The following is a 21393-nucleotide window of genomic DNA, read 5'->3' on the forward strand; positions in this document are numbered from 1 at the left end:
AGGATTTTTGCATCTATGTTCATCAGTGGTTTGGGCCTGCAAGTTTCTTTTTCTGTGACATCTTTCTCTGGTTTTGGTATCAGGGTGATGGCGGTGTCATAGAATGAGTTTGGGAGTGTTCCTCCCTCTGCTATATTTTGGAAGAGTTTGAGAAGGATAGGTGTTAGCTCTTCTGTAAATGTTTGATAGAATTTGCCTGTGAAGCCATCTGGTCCTGGGCTTTTGTTTGTTGGAAGATTTTTAATCACAGTTTCAATTTCATTACTTGTGATTGGTCTGTTCATATTTTCTATTTCTTCCTGGTTCAGTCTTGGAAGGTTGTGCTTTTCTAAGAATTTGTCCATTTCTTCCAGGTTGTCCATTTTACTGGCATATAGTTGCTTATAGTTGTCTCTCAGGATCCTTTGTATTTCTCTGGTGTCAGTTGTTACTTCTCCTGCATCATATTTTAAATATTCATCTTATCAATACTTCTGTGAAGTCACATAACATTTAACAAGTATTATTGTGCATCTTTTTGTTTGCGTGTGTTTGTTTTTTTTTACTGTCACCATGGTGTGGTGGTTAAGCACATGACTCTGGAGAAAGCCTGCCTGAGTTCAAGTCTTGGCTGTGATACTTTCAAACTGTGTGAACTCGGGCAAGTTACTTAAACACACTGTATCTCATTTTCCTCTTTTTTAGAATGTGGATGATAATAGTATCTATCACATAGGGGTATTATGAGGGTTAAATAAGTTAGCATAAGTGAAGCTCTTAGAACCGTGCTCGACATGTAATAGGCACAGTACAAGTGTGTGTTTTCATAACCATGGGCAAAGTCCTATGCCGGGCCCACGGATACAATGCTGAACAAAAGAATGTAGTCCCTGCTTCCTAGTAAGTTGGAGCTTAATGCATGAGTCTTATGCTCCATTACACACCAAATCATCTAAGCCAGGAGCCTGGAAGTTACCTGAGACACATCTGTCTTCCTCAATTCCACCACTGCTCACCCAGTCCTCATAACTGGTCACTGAGTCAGATCATGTACATTTTCCAAAGATCCCATATCTGTCCCCTTCTTCCAAACTCCATGACTCCCACATTCATTCAGTAACTCATCTTCCCTCACCTGTATCAGTGTCTTTGGCCCCAGTGCCTCCTTCATGCTGTTGGTTGTGTGTCAGTCTGAACACCTTTACCCATGACTCAAACCCCTGTAGTGTTCTTCACCACTTCCTGGAACAAAATCAAATTCCTTAACAAGACCCTTCATAATATGCTCCTGGAACATCTCAACACTTTCCCAGAGGCAGTGTTGCATAGTGGTTTAAGGACACAGACTCAGGAGACAGGTAATCAGAAGCGAGCTCCACCATTTACAAGCTCTATAATCTTGGTCGGATTAATGATTTAACATATATAAAGTACTCTGGCACAGAGTAAGCATTATATAAATGTTAGCAGTAATTATTACCTATGCAGTCTTATCTTGAATCTCTCTTTCTTAACTCCTCCATCCTATTACAACCATATAGAACCATTGTTCATACCCTATATGCCATCTTACCTGTTTATCTCATTCCTCTCATCTTCCTATGTGATAGACAGACCCTAGGGTGAACCCCAATGAGTCCCTCCTTCTGGTGTTCACAGCTCTGTGTAATTCTCTGTCCTTAGGTGCAGGTCAGACCTGTGATTTGCTTCTAACCAATAGAATATGTCAAAGGCAATGGGATTTTGTTACACTGTATAAGACTCTGTCCTAGACTAGACTAGAGATTCTCCTTGTTGGCCTAGTGAAGTAAGAGACCATGTTGGAGAAGATCACATGGCAAGGAACCGTGGGCAGACTCTAGGACCTGAGGATGGCCTCCATATAATAGCCAGCAAATTATGGGGCCCTCAGTCATATAACCACAAGGAAATGAAAACTGCCAACAACATGAGTGAACTTAGAAATACATTCTTCCCCAATCAAGCCTCCAGATGAAAATTCAGCCCATCTTACATCTCGAGTATGGCCTTGTGTGACCATGAACAGAGAACCCAGCTAACCCATGCCCAGACTCCTGATCCACAGAAACTGTGAGATAATAAATGTTTACATCATTAAGTTTGTGGTAATTTGTTACACAGAGATAGAAAACAAATATACCCTCATTCCCATTCTCTTGGTGAACTCCTATTCAAACCTCTGTTGAAGTGTTACCTCTTCTGTGAAGCCTTCCCTGATGCTCCCATGCACAGATGGCCTCTCCCTCCTGATCCCCCTATGGCACCTCTTGCTCCCTTTCAGAACAGAAGAGTTGCACTGCATTGCATTTTTACTGTTTACTAAGCTCTAAGTCCTTAAGGATGGGAGCTATATTTTATTCATCTTTGAATTTTCAGTTTCTGTAATACAATGTCAATTTTGTAGGAGACAGGAAGGAAGAGAATGAAAAAGAAGAAGAAAAGGGAGGATACCAGGGCAACTAAATGCTCAATAAATGTTTGTTGATAAGAGAATGAATAAACAGCACTTTGATTATTTTCTTCTCTGGTCTATTGAATTCCTCCGAGACGCTTTCATTTCACTCTGATCGGCATCTCAAATATTGAGGCTATCATCATAATAGATGACTAAATTATCACTAACTGGATTGCAAGCGAAAAATGAAAACAGCATTGAGAAAAGGATGCTACACCAAGAGAAATATTTTTATTTACTTCTATTTTTAAAAGAAAACCTGGGCAGAATAAGGTCCAAATAGTAGATGAAGAAGTGACGGGGGTAATTTTTTCAGTATGGCAAATACTGGAAATGCATGTTGAAATAGACCAATTGATAGGAAACGTGGATAAAACTCAACCAACTTGGAAAAGATCTCTTTTAACTTTATTCAACAGAGATAAACAATAGAACTAGCATGATTCTCAATTTCTCAAACTTTTTATGAAAAAGAAATCGAGTTACTTAATTTCTCTGATGGAAAAGTAAAACAATTAAATTACCACTTCTTCCTTCTCTAAGATCCTTGTCACTCCAGAGTGCATCGTTACTTATCCTTATTGTGCAGACTTCTTGTTTACCTTGTGCGTTATGTTATATCCAAAAGGAAACAAAAGCAGAAGAGGCCCACTGTACATTATATATATATAAAACCTGGCTGAAGCACACTTTAATCACAGGTAAATTCTGAATTGTTCCTGGAGTCTGCTTTCTGCAGATCAGGGCCACTGAGGGCAGGCAAATGATGAGCAATCCAGCTGCTGGGATGGAATGATGGATGGGTACATAGACAGGCACCTGCTGTTAACATTCAGTGACAGCGGCTGCCCTACAGTGTTATGGTACCTGCTGAGAGGAATAAGCATTAACTTCTGACAATAACAGCTACTTCGTGTTGCATGTGTGTCCAGGAACTTTTCAGTTTACCCACTTAAACTTTTCAGTTTAAGGAGATATTATACACGTCAAACATGTCATTCCCAGTGCCTGGCACTTAGTAGGAATATAGTAATATTAATTGAACATAAATCTGAATTGCTGCTCCTAAATTGTTCCCTGCCTTTGGGAAATGAATGCCTGTGATTGGAACTGGCGTTACCGATACTTAGGTCAATTTGGATGGTATTCTGGCCTGGTAGGCCAAACGTTGAAAGTTTAAGGGTGTGACCTGACACCTGATAGAGAACTGTTTCTTTTAAACTTAGACTTGTACAATGCCAAAAAGAAAACACAAAAACAAGAACATTGGATTTGACTCTGATCTTTTGTGTTCAAGAGGGAAAAAAAAAAAGCCAGTGAGTTGTTGGGGAAAACAACAAACTCAGTTAGTTGGTTCTATCGGAGCAGCAAATGGACTGTGTTTCTCTAAGCTTTGTACAGCCTGGGAGTCTCCCTTCTTGGGCCACCCTGAGTCTGCTACGTAAGGATAAGGACTGTCTCAGTTTCCTATTCCTGCTTCACAAATTACCACAAACTTAGTTGCTTACAGCAAGATATATTTATTCTAAGAACTCCAAAATCAGTCTCACTGGGCTACAGGCAAGTGGTCTACAGGGCTGGTTCCTTCTGGAAGCTCTGAGGAGAGAACTGGTTTTCTTGTTTTCTTTAAGCTACTGATAGCTCCTTGTATTTCTTCGCTTCAGGACACTTTTTCCATCTTCAACACAGCACCCAATCTCTTCAGCCTTCATCACACAGCCTCCTGCTCTGATAGGACCCTTATGATTACATCAGGCCCACCCAGATAATCCAGGATAATCTCCCACACCTCAAGATGCTTAACTTAATCACACCTGCAAGATCCCTTTTGCCCTATCAGGTAGCATATTCCCAGGTTCTGGGGATTAGCACGTGGACATCTCGGAGGACCATTGTCCAGCCTACCACAATGATTAACCACAAATCTAATTGATAGAATATTGAGAATTCAACAAAACAATGCAAACTTAGGAACAAAACCAAATCTTGGACTAACAAATGTGCTTTTAAGTGTAAACAGGGCATGTTGTTTTGAGTCTTTCAGCCAGCTGTTTCTCAACCTATTTTCCTTCCACAAGACAAGGTAGCACACTTGAACTTCTCATCAATAAAGATTGCTCACTCCCTATCATCTCAGTATTCCATGGCTGAGAACCACTGTGTTTAGCCCTTGAGAAGTCCACAGGGATGAATAATTTCCTAACTTTTGCTGTGAGGATCCTCTCCTGGACCCCTCTGTGATCCCCTGGTGACCAAGTACGTAAATTTATTTCTGATTGTGTTTAACAAACTCGGAGGGAATTTACTCACCCTTTATCAGCATAAAAATGTCCACACATCATGCTTTCTCCTGACTGACTTCATTTTCTGCCTCAAGCTCAGCCAGTGCAAAACAAAATCAGCTCCTGGGTTTTTACATCCTGTGCCTTGTACTCGTCAGGCCTATTGCTTCCAGTGGATGGGTGAAAATTGGGAGCTAGGGGATAGTGGGCTGGGTTGAGCCTGATTCATTCCTCTTGGTTTAGTTGGCTCCTGACGTCGTCAAAGACCAGTGTTCTATTATGTTTCCTGTATTAGATAGTGGCAGAGTTGCCAGCTGGGAACAGCTTGCCCTCTGCCCCTGCAATAAAGCCAAGCAAAGTCTGACTTGCCAATCTTGTGCCCCATCAGAATATCCATGGGCAGAGATTTTTCTCTACTTAATTAGAATCTGTCTTAGTGGGCCCACCAGGCCCTGGGAGCCCAAAGATGCTCCTACACAGCAGTTTTCCTTCTTTCTCTCTTCTTTTGGTTTGGCACTGCCTTGTCAACAGGTGTGATCAAGAGTAAGGAGACATGCAATGCCAGTGCTCCCGTTCTGGTCCAGGATGAGAACCCACGACTGAAAAGATGGCACTCACAGCATTAGGCAGGCTGCCACAAAATCATCCTTCCTTGGCACTGGTGCCCATGGTGAGCATCTAGGCAACTTTTGATTGGGCACCATGCCCTCCAAACAGATGGGCATGAATGTAGGCAGGCAAGAGACCATTTATTTATATCAACTGTATTTGCTGAGGGCAAGGTTCCCAGCTGGGAACATCAAAACAGCTCTTTGTCCTGGCCGTCTGCAGCTCTGATGGAGGTGAGGCAGCCTTGCAAATTCAGCTGGATTAATTTTGAAAAATAAGAACAATGTTTCTATGGACACCAGGGGACATTTTTGGCTCCCTTCAATGGTTCAGAGTACAGAGCAGGCTGGTCCCAAGTCATTTTAATAAAATCTCCCGTCCCTGTTTGGATTTGGTGGGAGAGAGCCAAGAAAGCTTTCCAAATAAGGCCAAATTTAGGTGAACAGAGTTAGCCTCACACGGAAGCCGGCTTTGTACACACAATGGTGTGGCTTCCAGAGAAAATTAAGCTTAAGTCACCAAGGCTCAGGTGCTAGGAAAGACATTCTGGTTGATCTCACCACTGCACCATTTTTCTAAGCATCCACTGACCTTCCTGTTGTCCCTCTTGTAAATGATGAATGGGATCAAGTGTAAGCTTAAAGTGCAAGGGTAGACCTTAGGCCAACTTCCATAAGAGCTTCAGTTGGCTTTAAGGGTAAATAGATAAATTTTAAAAGAATTATTACCTACATTTAGACAATACAGAGCAATTGAGCAATTGTAGAGGTCTCTGAAGAATACAGCCTTATTATTAATATTAGTATTAACTACTAAAACACACCGCTTGCTTAACAATGCATCTGGCATGGTCTTAAGCACTTTGCAGGCGATATTTCGATTCATCTTCACAATAATCCTATGGAAGTGGGTACTATCATTAGTATCATTACAGATGAGCAAACTGAAATTTAGAGAGACTGACCCGAAGTCACACAGCTAGTAACTGGGATAACCAGGGTACAAACCCAGGGCTGCCTGACAACAGAGCCCACGGCTGCCCCCCTTCCTCTAGAAACACTGAAAGCTGCCATTCTGTTTAGTAATTGGCTTGCTAACTTGGGGATGTTTCTTATAACAGGTTTAGGCCAATGTTTCTCAAACTTTAATGTGTCTACAGATCACTGGGGAGATTTTGCTAATATGCAGATTATGATTCAGCAGAGTGTGTTCAGTAGAACTGACCTGATTCAGTAAATTTCTGCAATTCTAATAAGCCCATGAAGGTGGCACCCAGCTGCATCGAGAGCAGCGAAGTTTCAGGGTAGAGCACTAAGTCACATAAAAATGACCAAGGAAGCTTTTAAAAATACCAATGCCCATGTCATACCCCCAGAGATTCTGATTTAATTGCTTAACAACCACTGGGTTAGCGATTCTCTTACTCACCAGCTTTTGTCATTTATTTGAGACAGGAATGCTGAATTCTAAAAGATGTCCTTGGTTGCATTCCTTACAGATGGAAAATAAGACAATGGATGAAGATGCGTTGTTGGAGGGCGCTCCCAGTTCCTAGTCAGTTTCTTTTCGTGATGCTGATTATATATAACAATCCCAGAGGCAACTGATGGGATGGACCTGTTACTCACAATGGTCTTGAGCGTGAACAGCTGGGAACGAGAGCAGGCTGAGATCAGCAGCACCGCTGCGATCGCTTAAGAGCAAAGTGTGACAAAATGTATGTTGATGGAGGTGACAAAAAATTATAATCAGAAACATCATCTTTCTATGGCATAGGTTTTGTTGATTGTTATTTTCTGGTTGAGAGGATCTGAATAGGGAAACCCGGAGCCATTCAAAACTCTACTGTGTCAAACCTTTCATTAATTACACATAACAAGCAATAGTATGGATCAGGTGCTCAAGGATTCCATTTATTAGAGAGGAGAAATTGATTCCATGTTGGCGGATATGTGGCCATGGCTCTTTCTGGGGTTTCCTGCTAAGTGTGATCAAACCAAAAGGACTATAGATTATTAAATCCAAATCAATATTTTTGCTGCAAAAGCAAAGCATTCGATGAGAGGGGAAAATAAAGTATCCTCTTTTCAGAAGATCTCAGTCTCATGTATTATCGATGCAAAGATCATCAGATAAAAACTAGATTTTGGGGTTTCCCTGGTGGCACAGTGGTTGAGAGTCCGCCTGCTGATGCAGGGGACACGGGTTCGTGCCCTGGTCCCGGAAGATCCCACATGCAGCTGGGATCATGGGCTGGGCCCGTGAGCCATGGCCGCTGAGCCTGCGCGTCCAGAGCCTGTGCTCCGCAACGGGAGAGGTCACAACAGTGAGAGGCCCGTGTACCGCAAAAAAAACCACAAAAAAATAAACTAGATTTTGGCAAGCTGTCAAATAAAAAATGCAGAGCGAATCAAAAATTTGTAAAATAGTATTGAGTTATTACAATTCTATTACAGATACCAGTAATCATTTTTACTGAAACAAACCTCTTATATGACTGTATAGCTGGGATGTTACGGTACGAGGATTTAGGACTCGACCTCATTTGGGGGAGGGGGAAAATACCACAAAATTAAAAATAAAATGTGAAGAGTAAATGATTTAGTCACAGTTCAGTAGCAGATTGAATAAAAACAATAGGGTTTTCCTTCCTGGGCTACATTTTGCTGACTTCCTTGAAAACTTACTGGCATTAGATTCAGAGCAGGATGAATTGCTTTATAGAATCTGTAAACTTAATGTGTGCACGTGCCACACATGCACAACGCAAGACATTGGAGAGGAAAAATGACTTGGTGAGATATTTTGTCACTTACGGATTTTCTTTTATAGAAAAAAATCCCAGTTTTATACTTTTATTAGCTGTCTCGTTTTATGTAGGAGCCTTCTCCCTCCCTCTTTGGGACTAAAGCTCTGACAAAGCCAGAAATATATTCAAGAATGGAGAGATGGCTGTCACCATTCCTAAATATTCAGAAGATAATCGCCAACCAAAGTTAGAGCATCTTGACATAAAACATCCCTTCAGCTCCCAAGCCGATTTGCCTATCCAGGATCAAATAAATAGCTGTAGTTATAAAATCATACATACTGATACGTAGTCAGCATCAGGAAAATGACACCAAGAACGTGTGACAGGGATGGCTGCTTTCTCTCCTTGGCTTTTCCTCCGTACCTGGGCAGAGAACAAAGACAGTTTCTTGGAACTAAAAATGACTCTGAAGGAAGGTTAAGTGTAGAATGCAACCAAAAGCATCAGCCCTGGGTTTTCCCACTTTAGGGCTAAAACTGAAATGTGACATTATTATAAGGATTGAAATATGAAACAACTTTGTCTTTAAGAAACAGAACTGACTCCATGTAAATGGACTTTGATCAAGAGGCTGAAAGGGGGAAATGTTTTACTTAATCAGACCCAGAGCCAAACTACCCCATGCCATGAGCCATTTCAGTTCTACTTGGGGATGGGAGAGTATGGTCAATTTTAATTCGACTTTGATAGGCGAAACTTTCATGTGAATTACATATTTGCCAATTTGCGTTAATATTAGACACTTAACACCTCACCTAAAGTGCTGATGCCAGGAAAGCCTGCAGGATTCATCATTCCCTATGCCTGAAAGAGCACAAAAAACTCAGATTCTCTGCCATGACCTATTAATTATGTTGAATCATTATTTTTGACTTGATGGTTCATTCATGTCACTGTGGCTGTTTTCAAGAATGTAGGAAAAATGCAGATGCCAGGGGAATTTTCATTTCTTACCTAGAGCCAACTTTAAAAAGTTCCCATGACACTTGAATTTGTCTAGGGTAACTGGTTACACGCTCTGTGGCGTTCATCTTCCCAAGACTAGGGCTTGATTATGCAGTGGTGGTCCTCGCAGTCACTAGACTAGGGAACTCAGCATAAACTAGATTAGGGTTGGAGACACCTCGAGAGAGAACAAATGTGTTGTTTGAAATGGGCCTGTTACGTGTTGCGTGTTACGTGCCCTGCCTCGTCACGGTCCAGTCAGGAAAACAGAAACCACACTCATGATTTCACACAGAAGGGATCTAGTACACGGAGTTGGTCATACAGGTGCAGATGAGGGCACAGGCCCTTTTGGCCAAAGTACAAATAAAAATCTCTAGAGCGAAATGCTTTCAAACTGCACACAGGGGTTTGGTCGGCTTAACCAAATGCCCTGGTTCAAATTGCATTTCAGCCATTTGGACCGCCTGACTTGCTTCTTTTGGGAGGTATAAAATCTCTCATTTCCTATCGTCAATTGCAACATGGAGTGGCTGAAAATTGTTCAGGCAATTACCGTGCTTCACCAACTGGATGCCTTTGGCCATAACGGGCATTTGGGGTTTGCAATAGCTCTGCTGTCATTTCCCTTCTTCTGGCTGATCCTGATACAAAGTGCTGACGGCTCTGAGAGCATGTCCTCTTGCTCACTGGAAGGGAAGTCACATTCCTGAAAAAATGCTGTTTGCTTTTAGATGTGCCACGATGATGGGAGTGGAAGGGTGGTGGACAGGAGGATAAGGACAGAGGAGATGGCTCCCCCCCAATGTTAATCGAGCCACCACTGATGAGTCCTGTTGACTCTGCCTAATTATCTCTCAAATTCATCCCTTTTCTCTATTCCAATGAATGTTCCCACTATGTTCCTTCAGGCCATTTCATTCCTCAGCTTAAATATCACAATGACCTTCTAGCTGGTTCCTCTGCCTTTGATCCAAACTTCTTCCTATTAATTCTCATGGCAGTGGTTCTCAGCCAGGGGTGTACCGCCCTCAGCAGCAGCAGGCATTTGGAAATGTGGGAGTGTTTGGGGGTTGTGATAATGGGGGTGGGGGGGATATGCTGGCATTAAGGGGGCAGGAGCCAAGGACACTGAAATACCTAATGTATTCATCTCCTATTGCTCTAGTAACGAAATACCACAAACTTAGCAGCTTAAAAAAATACCCATTTATTACCTCACAGCTCTGTAGGTCAGAAGTCTGACAAAGGTCTAAAGGGCTAACGTCAAAGGATCATAGGGCCCTGGAGGCCAGGTGGGAGAATCCCTGTCCAAGCACAGTCATGCTGTTGGCAGAATTCAGTTTCATGGGACTGTAGGACTGAGGCTCCAGTTCCCTGGCTGACTCTCAGCAGGGATTATTCTCAGCTTCTAGGGTCTCCCACATTACTTGGCTCATGACCCCTTCATCTTCAAAGCAGGTAATGATAGGTTGAATTCTTCTTATGCCTTGTGTTTCCTGCCTCCTCTTCTGCCACGTCTTTCTCTGACTTCTGCTTTGCTCTTCCATTTTTAAGGGCCCGTGTGATTAAATCAAGTCTACCCACTCTAAGTAAATCAGGATAACCTCCCCATTTTAAGGTCCTGTCTTGCAAAGTCCCTTTTGCCATGTAACATAACAGAGTCACAGTTTCCAAGAATTTGAACATGGACATCTTTAAGGAGCCATTAATCTGCCAACCACACCTGGAATGATCTGCACAACAGAGAACTGTTCCACCCAAAATGCCAATAGCAGCCTCACTGAGAAATATCTATCTAGAATGCAAATCTGACTGTGTCTCTTTCCTGCCTTAGAATCCTTCAGGGAACCTTCACTGACTTCAAGATGAAATCCAAGGCAGAGACCAGGAAGGGCTTTATGATCCACTGTCTCTTTAATCCTCTAGCTCACATGTTACTATCCTGACTCTGCCTCTTGGCTTCAGCCATACTGAATGATTTTCTGACCATCCGGTGTGTTCTCTTACCTCTCATTCCTTATGAAGTCTCTTTCCTCCACCTGGAACACTCTTTCCCCAAATTCTCACCTACCTTCCTTAACCTAACTTACTCCAACTCAGTTTTCAGGTCTTTCCTGATCTTACTTCCTCATGAAAGCCTGCCATGACCCTTCAAGTCTGAGTTAGGACTCTTCCCACATGCTCCCAGAGCACCTGCATGCCCACTCATACGATTCATCACACTGCTTTGTAATTTCTTGCCTGTTTGTTGGGTCTCCCCTAAGCTCTAAGAAGACAAGGACGGCATCTGTCTTGTTGCTGTGGTATCCATGGCACTCAGCTCACACCTGTCATGCACTCACAGTTTTATTAAATAAATTACGTGGTCATGTTGACTTTGATATAAAGGGCAGAGTAAATTTGGTTCCAACTCTTCCACAAGAGACATAATCATAACAATAGCCATGTACCAATCTTTGACAGTCAGAGAGCATTTTATCAGAACTTTATATCTGCATGAAGTTGGAAGTATTATTACCAAATCAGTATTACAAAGGAGGAAACTTTAAGTCAAACAGAATAAATAACTAATCATAGAAGCAGGTGGCCCAGAGGGGGCAAAGCTAGGAACCAAGTCTAGTTTCTGATTCTCAAGCCAACCATGGTACTTTTCTGAACCAACAACTAGTGTCTTATGGTTTATAAAGCATTATGTCACAGAGTCCTTATAACCTCACTATAAGATAAAAATGTTGATCCCTTTCTCAAACATGAGGAAAGAGACTCATCAATGTTAAGTGACCAAGGTCACACAGTGTATGTGGAAAATTCAGAACTAGAAGCCAGATATTCCACTCCTTTTGCTTTAACCATATCACCTATTAACTAGGAAGATGGCAGAACTTGGAGAGTAGAGAAGCCTATCTTGGCACTTTATTCTCAATTTCTTCAAGTCATCATCTCACACCTCCCTGCCCACATGCAAGGAACTTAAACCAGTGAAAAATCTATTTAGACAAATAGGGAACCCCTCTATTCATGAATCATATGTATATATATATATATAAAATGTATGTGATGAAAAGAAAGAGAATTATGTGAATTTAACATCCAAAAAGATGATAAGTGATTAATAATGGCAATTACCTTAAGAATAAATAGATTACCTTAGTGATCACAACACCTATGTGAAATAAAATCTAACCTTGAGGTGGAAACATCTGCCACCATAATGTATCAGTCAGCACTCTTTTGGTTCCTTTGTACCCAACCTCCAAGATAGCCTCCAATAGTCTTCATCTCTTGGTATCCACATCCTTGTGTATTCCCCTCCCACAATGAATCATGGCTGACCCATATCAACAATAGAATACTAAAGAAGTGACAGTGTGTAACTTTCAAGGCTAAGTCATAACAGACATTTGCATCTTCCACCTTGATCTCCTGGATTCCTTGTTCTAGGAGAAGCCATTCACCATGTCATAAGAGCACAAGCAGCTCGGTGGAGAGGTCTGTAGGAAGAGGACATGAAATCTCCTACCAACAGCCAGTATCAATGTACCACCACGTGACTGAGTCACTTTGGAAAGATCTTCCAGTCCCAGTCAAGCCTTCAGGTGACTGCAGCTCCAACCAACACTGAATGAACCAACCAACCCCAAGTCAAGACCACCCAGACAAGCAGCTCCTGAATCTCTGACCCACAGAAACTGTGAGAGATAATAAATGCATATTGTTGTCTTAAGCTACTATGTTTTATAGTAATTTATTAGACAGCAATAGACAGAAATACAGGTTGCAAGTGACAGAACTCCAATTTGAACTAGCTTTAAACAGAGTGGGACCTTTTAACCTATGTAACTATAGGAAGGTCTGGGGGTACATAGCTTCTGGGAAAATGGAATGAGGAACCCAAAAGGAATCAGACCCTTTTCTTTTATCTCTCATCTCTTTCTCTCTGCACATGTTTTATTCTTAAGGCAGAAAACACAGCCACCAAAATGATCAGGTGTTACATCTCACTTTCTCCCATCCCAAGGTCTGAAAGCCTGGAAAGTGCTCCAATTGTCCTAACACAGATCGCATGCCCATCCTAGACCAATCAGTGTAGGCCCAGCTGGTGGGATCCATGAGAATATGTCCAAACCACATGATTAGGGTGAGGAAAACATTTCTTAGAAGTGGAACGGGGCAGGCAAGAGTTTCCTTGGAAGTAGAACAGGAGGCCCACTGCCCACTGTGTGTTTGATTAGGAGCATGAGGGTGCATACATGCATGCTCAGGGTTGCTCTGTGCTAATCCCCTGGTGACACTTGACATTACTACTTTCACGTATCATTTCATCACCTGGCCCTAAGGACAAGCTTCTGACCAGCAAGAAGATCTTATCAGCCAAATTTCCAATAAGAAGTAAATCTTGGGGCTTCCCTGGTGGCGCAGTGGTTAAGAATCCACCTGCCAATGCAGGGGACATGGGTTCAAACCCTGGTCCGGGAAGATCCCACATGCTATGGAGCAACTAAGCCCGTGCACCACAACTGCTGAGCCTGCGCTCTAGAGCCCGCAAGCCACAACTGCTGAGCCTGCACACCACAACTACTGAAGCGCGCGTGCCTAGAGCCCGTGCTCCGCAACAAGAGAAGCCACCGCAATGAGAAGCCCACGCACTGCAATGAAGAGTAGCCCCCGCTCGCCGCAACTAAAGAAAGCCCGTGTGCAGCAACAGACCCCATGCAGCCAAAAATAAATAAATATAATAAATAAATTTATTACAAAAAAGAAGTAAATCTTGTTTTTCAAAGAAGGAGAGGAAAAAGAAAAGAAAAATTAACCCAAATCAGCTCAATATTAGAAAACCCTTTTTAAAATGCTTTCCCTAGAATGTAGGACCTAGAAAATGAGGTAGAGAAATGGTAATAATTAATGATAACAGACACCATCTATCAAGCACATGTCAGACACATGAGGTTTCTGGATATCACATAATTTGCCCCATCTCACAGAGCAGGTAAGTGCCAGAGCCAAGGCCACTCCTGGGTCTGTTGGTCACATAAGTCCAAGCTCTTAATCACTATGCAAAATACCAGAGATGGGGTCACATAAGTCCAAGCATTATCCAAGTTCCCATTTAGCACCTAAGCTAAACAGAGGCAGAGCAAGCTGAACACAGCTCAGGATTTATTCTCCTGTATCTAGCTAGACTTCACCTCAGCACTCCTCTGAGCTCCATCTGGGAGAACTGAAATCCAGCCCACACCTGCTGCTCTTGTCTATGAAACAGACCCAAGGCAAAGGTTTTCAGAATTTTTTTATAGCAAAACCTCTGCTTTTCATTGTCCTCAGAAATAAGCTTTGCTAAACCAGTTTCATTTTTGGGTGGCTCTCAGAGGGAGTTACATAAAAAGAAAACCCACGTGACTCATTGTGGCTGAGAGCAAACCACGTGGAACAAAAGATTTTGAGTGTTCATCAAGGCAGGCATGCCATCATCAGTGACAAGTGAGGTCAACATGCAGTTGAGGACCGTTCCTGTGGCACAACAACCATCAACTGTGTCTTGGAGAAGATATATCTCCATCTCGTGGTTTCCTTACCTGAAAAGTGGAAGTAAATCACATATCTCACAGTTATTGTGGAGACCAATTGAGGTATCATTTGTAGAAACACCCAGCACGGTACTTGATAAATATTGCTGGAATTTGTCTTTCATCAACAGGAATTTGTTTTGTTCTGTGTTTTAGTGCATGAGACTTTTCTCCTCAAGGAAATTATAAGTTCCTTATGTCAGAGACACCCTATTCTTCCTGTTCTGTACTCTACACATCACCTATGAGCAGGTAGTGCTCGATGTACTAACACAGTGGGCTGTGCTGGGCTCCATGGAGAGCACATTAAACAAACCAGCAGGCAGCATGCTTTCTGGCATGCTGCAATATGCCCTCATTTCAACCAGGTAACAATAATATGGATGAATACCTCAAAGGTTGGATAAACAGATATCCAAGCTAACAGGCTCAGTGACTGTAAGAGACAAGCCTGTAGATAGATATAAATATTTTAATCCTACAAGTCAAAAATAGTGTCAGTAGGTATAGGAGGTCAGTTGATAGGACCTACTCCTCCACTACCTGATCTAGGCAACCATGCCCTCTCTATGACCCCTTTGACAAGGAAACCCAAGGCGGCCACATTTCAAACCACATGATCCTATCACCTTACTCAGCTGCACAGATGATTGGACCAGAGCTAGTGTTTTAAGATACAACTAGGCACAGAATGAAGAATTGGGCCAATGAGATTCCTTCCCTTGGGAAACTGTCTTAGTCTGTTTGGGCTGCTGTAACAAAATACCATAGACGGAGTGTCTTAGAAACATTTATTTCTCACAGTTCAGGAGCCTGGGAAGTCTAAGATCAAGGTTCTGGCAGATTCAATGTCTGGCAAGAGCTGCTTCCTCATTCACAGCCATCTTCTCTCTGTCACCCCACATGGAGGAAGGAAGGTTTCTTTAAGAAGGGCAATAATCCTATCATGAGAACTCCACCTTCCTGATTTAATCACTTCCCAAAGGCCCCCACCTCCTAATACCATCACCTTGGGGGTTAAGATTTCAGCAAATGAATATGAGAGGGACACAAACATCCAGTCTCTAGCAGAATGTGAACCTAGAAATACTGAGAGAATAAGGCAGTGTGAGATGGAAGTTAAAACTAAAGTATACTATTAGGAGGCAGATTACAGTAGGAAATAAAGACTGGAGTCAGATGGCCTGGATCCATGTACCAGCTCTGTTAGTTCCTACCTGTGTGATCTTAAGCAAGATACTTCACCTCTCTGCATCTCAGTGCCCTCATCTGTAAAATGGAGATGATCATAGAACCTGCCTTGTAGGCTTAATGCAAGGATTCAAAGAGTATATGAATATGGAAAGTTCTTGAAATGATAGCTGACATATAGTTAGTGCCATACAAGGGATGGCTAGTATTACCAGGTAGACTCCAGGATCAAGGCAAGTCCATGCCATGTGCAGGCCATTAAGAGAAAGCAGAAACTATGAGAGACCATAGGAAGCTGGTCAATACTGAGGGATAATGAAGCATGTGCAGGGAGAAGCCATGAGTCACAAAGACCCCCTAGCTCATGAGAGAGATACACAGAGCATAACCTGTCTTGAAGATGAATTTCCTCCAATTTCCTTGAAATGGACTCCCTGGAGGATGGGTCAACCTGCCTGTTCTCTGAGCTGGGCAACCTAAAGAACCTAAAAACTTGGTTCAAGAAGGACCCTGAATAAGCAGAAGCATTATGTCTTTACTGCTAGGAAGTCTGCAAAGGCTAGATGGAAATAACATACCCCAATTTTTTCAGTAAAGAGAAAAATAATGAGGCTCTGAAAAAAATCCATCAGTATGCCCCTTACCTCATCATGAATTTCTGGTGCAAGCCCCAAGTTGGCATATAGGAGCTTTCCATATCTAGCAAAGTGATAACCCTTATCAAAGAGGCAGAGTCTGAAGCAAAGAATGTCTTGCAGCCCTGATAAGCTCTAAGGGGCTGGGCCAGGGTAATGGACCATAGGAGATGGAGCAGGGGTCTGCCAGCCTCAATAATACAGCATTGTTGCTGCACTGGAAAATGTTTTAATTTACATTTTCAAGTGCAAAATATTTCCCCCTCATGCTTTAGCTAAATTAGGTAGTTAAAGTCTGTGAAGTGGCAGTAATTGGAAACAATGGATTTTATATTTGACATTTATTATTTTAGTGGAATCTGTTTTACATTTATATCAAACATCCAAGGACACCTGAAGAAGTTGCTTTTGCTATTGCATTGCCATTTAATTCTAATAATGCACTTTGAATCCCCAAGTCTTGATTATAATTATATCGTTTCAGATGGAGTAAGAGATAGGATAGAGGTAAACCTTCAATGGCAGTTGTACCCCCATGCTTTCCTCTCCTTTGTTGAACTTTCATAGGCTGATAATTTGTTCAATGTATTTTACCCTAATTTTTTACACTTTCATGTCATTCTCTAATTACTTTATATACTTTAGTCTTACTTCACCACAAAGCTACTTAAGGGCAAAGAGCATGGCTTATAACCTCATAGTACTTGCTTTGAATTCAAGCACGTAATAAGAATGAAGAAATGTTTGACTGACTGTTCAAAACACATTAGTGTTATCTTATAGGCAACAGGAGAGCAGACCCCAGGGGAGGCAGTTGGAAAGACAAAATTCCAGTTTGGTACAAGGAAAGACTCTTATAGAGCTACTTAAGTTGGATTAGGCTGATCCAAAAGTGGTGAGTCCTTTGTCCCCAGTAGTGTTCAAACAGAAATTCAATGACCACTTGATAGTGAGGAAATCAGCCAGTAATTAAAAGGTTTGGAGTCAAAAAGAATTGGGCCAGACCCCTAGCTCCATACCTTAAAACTGTGCAACCATAGCTAAGTTACTGACCGCCCTCTGAGCCTCAGCTTCCTCATCTTTCAATGGGATAAACTGTCTACCTCTTATGAAAAGTGAGGAAACATATCCATGTAATGAATCAGATGTCCTGAGGGGCCCCCAGATATTCAGTGGTTCTTTCTCCCTTAAGACAGCCCACGTCTTTCATGGTGGAGGCAGGTCAAAAATTACCATTTCATTCTTGACTTTGATAATTAAAGAAACAGAGACTAAGCAAAGCTTTAAAATAAAATTCAAAGATAACACTAGAAATAAAACCAGAATGCATACCATCCAAATTATAGGAGAAGCTGAAAGTAACTGAGAAAAAAGGGAAAAAGAAAATCTAAGATGACAGAGGCTATAAAGTAAAATGATATAACAAAAATAACATATTTATTAATGTAGATGAAAGTATTGGTGCCAGGGCCCATAGTAAAGACCTTATGTACTTTATCTCATTTAGTTCTCACGTGCCCTAGAAATTGGCATCATCGTTATGTGCATTTTACAGGTGAGAAAACTATGGCTCAGGGAAATAGAAAATTCTTAAATTTACCCAAATTTGAACTGCAGTAGCCCAACCACAGAGGGCATCGTCCTAAACATTATGACACCATGTAGGAACAAAAGGAGGATGCATCTCTCTAGATTTCTAAATATGCTCACAGATCTACACTGGTAGAAGTGAATGGGTCATAAATAAATGAAAATATTAAATAGTGTTTATTTCTATATAGGTAGTGGGATTATGAGCAATCTCAATTTTCTTTTTTAATGTTGTCCATATTTTCTGAAATTTTCTGCAGTGAGCGTATATTTTTATAGTCAGGGGTAAGGCTGTAAAATTTACAATAGATTGTTCCTTTTCTTTTTATACTAGGAAGCCCTAAGTCATGGTAAAAAATTCTTGAGATTTTCATGGGATTTATGCTTCCTGAGGGAAAATGTTTCCAAAGGGTTCTCATTATTTCTTCCAGTGGAACCAGAATTAAAACTAGTAGATGAAACTGTTTCTTTTGTTGTGTCTAGTATAAGGACTTTAAAAAAAAAAGTAGAGGAAGGTTTTGTCAGAGGAAAACTAAATAACCTCTCATCCTATGTTACAATTTGATTCAAAGTAAAAATTTTAAAATATGGTTGTCAGAAGTTCTACAATGAAGTTTGAAGCACTGGTATAAAGCATGTCTCATCTGAGGAGTTCAGAGAGAACCCCACATCCAGGAAAAGCCCCACCCAAAAAGCAGCATGTGAGAGTGCATGCTACACACTAGTCATGTGGTCACACAGCAATACACTCTTCCCCAAAGTATTTCCATTCCACCAAACCAGAGAAATTGCCGGAAAGCATCCTAATGTTGAGTCCAGCCTTTCTTTTGCAAAGAGGAAACTGAGAACCTGAAGGGCTATATCACTTTGTTTCCAGCATTTCCTCCCTAGACAAAGCTGTGGCTGTCACTCACCTGGATTCCTCCCTTGATCTGATTCGTGCCCACTCCAGCCTCTCTCAAATCCACTTACCACCCACTGATCACCCCACTCTCCGACTCATGGCTTCTTACTGCTCTTACAATAAAGAACAGTGTTCTTACCATGTTTGACAAGGTCCCCCATAATCTGACCCTATCCCTCTCACGTTATCTAAATCACCTTCTTTAATTCTCTAAGTTCCGACTGCACTCTTCTTTCTGTTTTCCAAACTTGCCATTCTACCTTCCACCAAAGCACCTTCACGGGTGCTCTCTTCCTCCATCTGCTGGTCTCCTAGATAATTTCCACTCAGAAGCCTTCCCAGGCTCTAGTCCGAGTCAGATTCCTTTCACCCATCATCTATATGTCCTTCCTAGCACTCATCACAGCTGTAGCTTTACATTTCTGTGTCTGTTTTCTCCCACTAGGTGGTAAATCCCAAGGGATAGGGACGTGTCAGTTTCATCCACCATTCCATCGCCAGAACTAGCCCCGTGCCTGCCACATTGTAGGGCTTCATCAACATTTGTTGGGTGAATGAATGGGTGGCACACAGCAAGTCAAGGATAGAGCAGGCTAAGTCCTTCATCCCACACTATTTCTTTTACACTTTGGGGGACAGAAAAAGAACTTCTGGAATCCCAGGAATTTGTCCACCCTGCATTGTCTAAAATTGCTTATTCCTCTTATCTTAGAAACACAGTTTTAGAACCAGTGGGGCATTAGATGTCATCTAATCCAAGCTTCTCATTTTATAATCAAAGAAACAGGGGCCCAGAGAAGTTACATGGTTTCTCCAGGGCACATACCAGTAGTGATGTAGTCAAAACCCAAAACCCAAAACTAGGACTCCAGCATTGTTTCTAAAGAACCCATTGTCTCTTCCAAATAGGGCTGCCTTTATCCATCAGTTGTAGCTCTAGCCCAATACTTTTTTTCCCTTCTGACTTCTCTCAAAGTCTCCCTTTCCACCCTCGATCCCAAGTCCCCACTGAATTCCTGCATTTTACTTAGAGTGGCAAAACTACTTGCTTGTGTTTGGTTCAACATGTTTCCCTGACATTCTGAACTTTCAATAAATCAACCAATGACAAAAATGTATTCAGTCCCTCCTGTGTCTTCAGACTAATCTGGGCACCACAGGGAATAAGGGAAAGACACAAACGTCCTTATGACAGTCAAGAAACAGAAAAGCTACTTAAGGAAGTAGGGTTTGCACACCTAACACTACTAGAAGGGGGAAAAAAACAGTAATGTTAGTAATCAAGCTTTTGAATATAGACTCTAAGTGCTACAGAGATTCAGCCAAAGAAAGACAAGGAAGGCTGCATGTGGAAGGTAGAAGTTGATCTGGAGCTTGAAGGAAGGGAAGAACCTGGACCTGCAGAGAGGAGAGAGAAAAAGCAAATCACCATCTTCCAACAAAGGATAATGTCTCAATAAGCCTCATCAGCAAGTTTTGTAAAATATCAACCAAATGAAGAGCAGGGCCAGGTTTGGCAACATGAAGAAAAATAAGGGCGGAACGTCTTTTCCAAATTCCATAGGGACAACTGACAGACAAGTTAGTGAGGCTTGGAGTATGACTCTTAGACTCTGCTATGACCTCTCTGTCATCATCTTGTCCAGATGTCAATATTAATAGTTAATAATAAAGTCAACCATTATTGAAATCTAACTACATGGCATGCATTGTGTTAAGTGCTTTGCATGTATTGTCTCACTTATTCTCACTTAATCTTCCCAATACTCCTATGAGAACAGATAATTTTATTATCCTCACTTTATATGAGGAAACTGAGGCTTTGGCAGAGTAGATAACTTGCCAAAGAAGATTACATGGCTGGATTACATAAATCCAGTCTCAACTCAAATTCTCTGATCTCAGCCTGAGCAACAATAAAAATAACTCAGAAGTTTCCAATGCCATTTTTAAAAACCTAAATAATAGCGCAGAGCATGAACTGAGAAAACCATTCATTCTACCTATTATGGATAATTGTAAGCAACTTTTTTGCGTTGTGCAGGAATCCAGAGATGCAAAAGGGTCAGTTCTCACAACTTTACAGTATTAAAATTTCATTAGTTTAAAACCATTAAGTCATTAAGGGGGAGAAAAGCTACAGTGTATCTGAACTGGCAACCCCAAAACTACACGAATCCCTTTCCATTCTTCCCTCAACACTGAATTGTTCTTCCTGGTGTTAATAACAGCATTTTAACACACCCATTAGGTGTAACAGATGTAAACTGCAGCACCAAAGCAAAGAAGAAAGGGAGGGAGAGAGGGATTCCAAAAAATTGTCTTCTGTTATTGTCAAACGATGCTAGCCACCGCTTCTATCTTCCCTCCACCTCCGGTAATGTGTGTTGACAACAGTGACAC

At 41.7% G+C, this 21393-nt stretch overlaps 1 long non-coding RNA gene across 1 annotated transcript in view; it reads right to left on the reverse strand.

Annotated features, from left to right (window-relative positions):
- Positions 1–21393, reverse strand: part of LOC137202994 (uncharacterized) — a 615935-nt gene that overhangs the window by 144242 nt on the left and 450300 nt on the right. The window contains exon 6 of the long non-coding RNA XR_010932836.1: positions 8438–8521. This is a non-coding gene — a long non-coding RNA (uncharacterized lncRNA). The remainder of the gene's footprint in view (positions 1–8437; positions 8522–21393) is intronic.

This window comes from Pseudorca crassidens, chromosome 11 (assembly GCF_039906515.1).
Source record: "Pseudorca crassidens isolate mPseCra1 chromosome 11, mPseCra1.hap1, whole genome shotgun sequence".
Lineage (NCBI taxonomy): Eukaryota > Metazoa > Chordata > Mammalia > Artiodactyla > Delphinidae > Pseudorca > Pseudorca crassidens.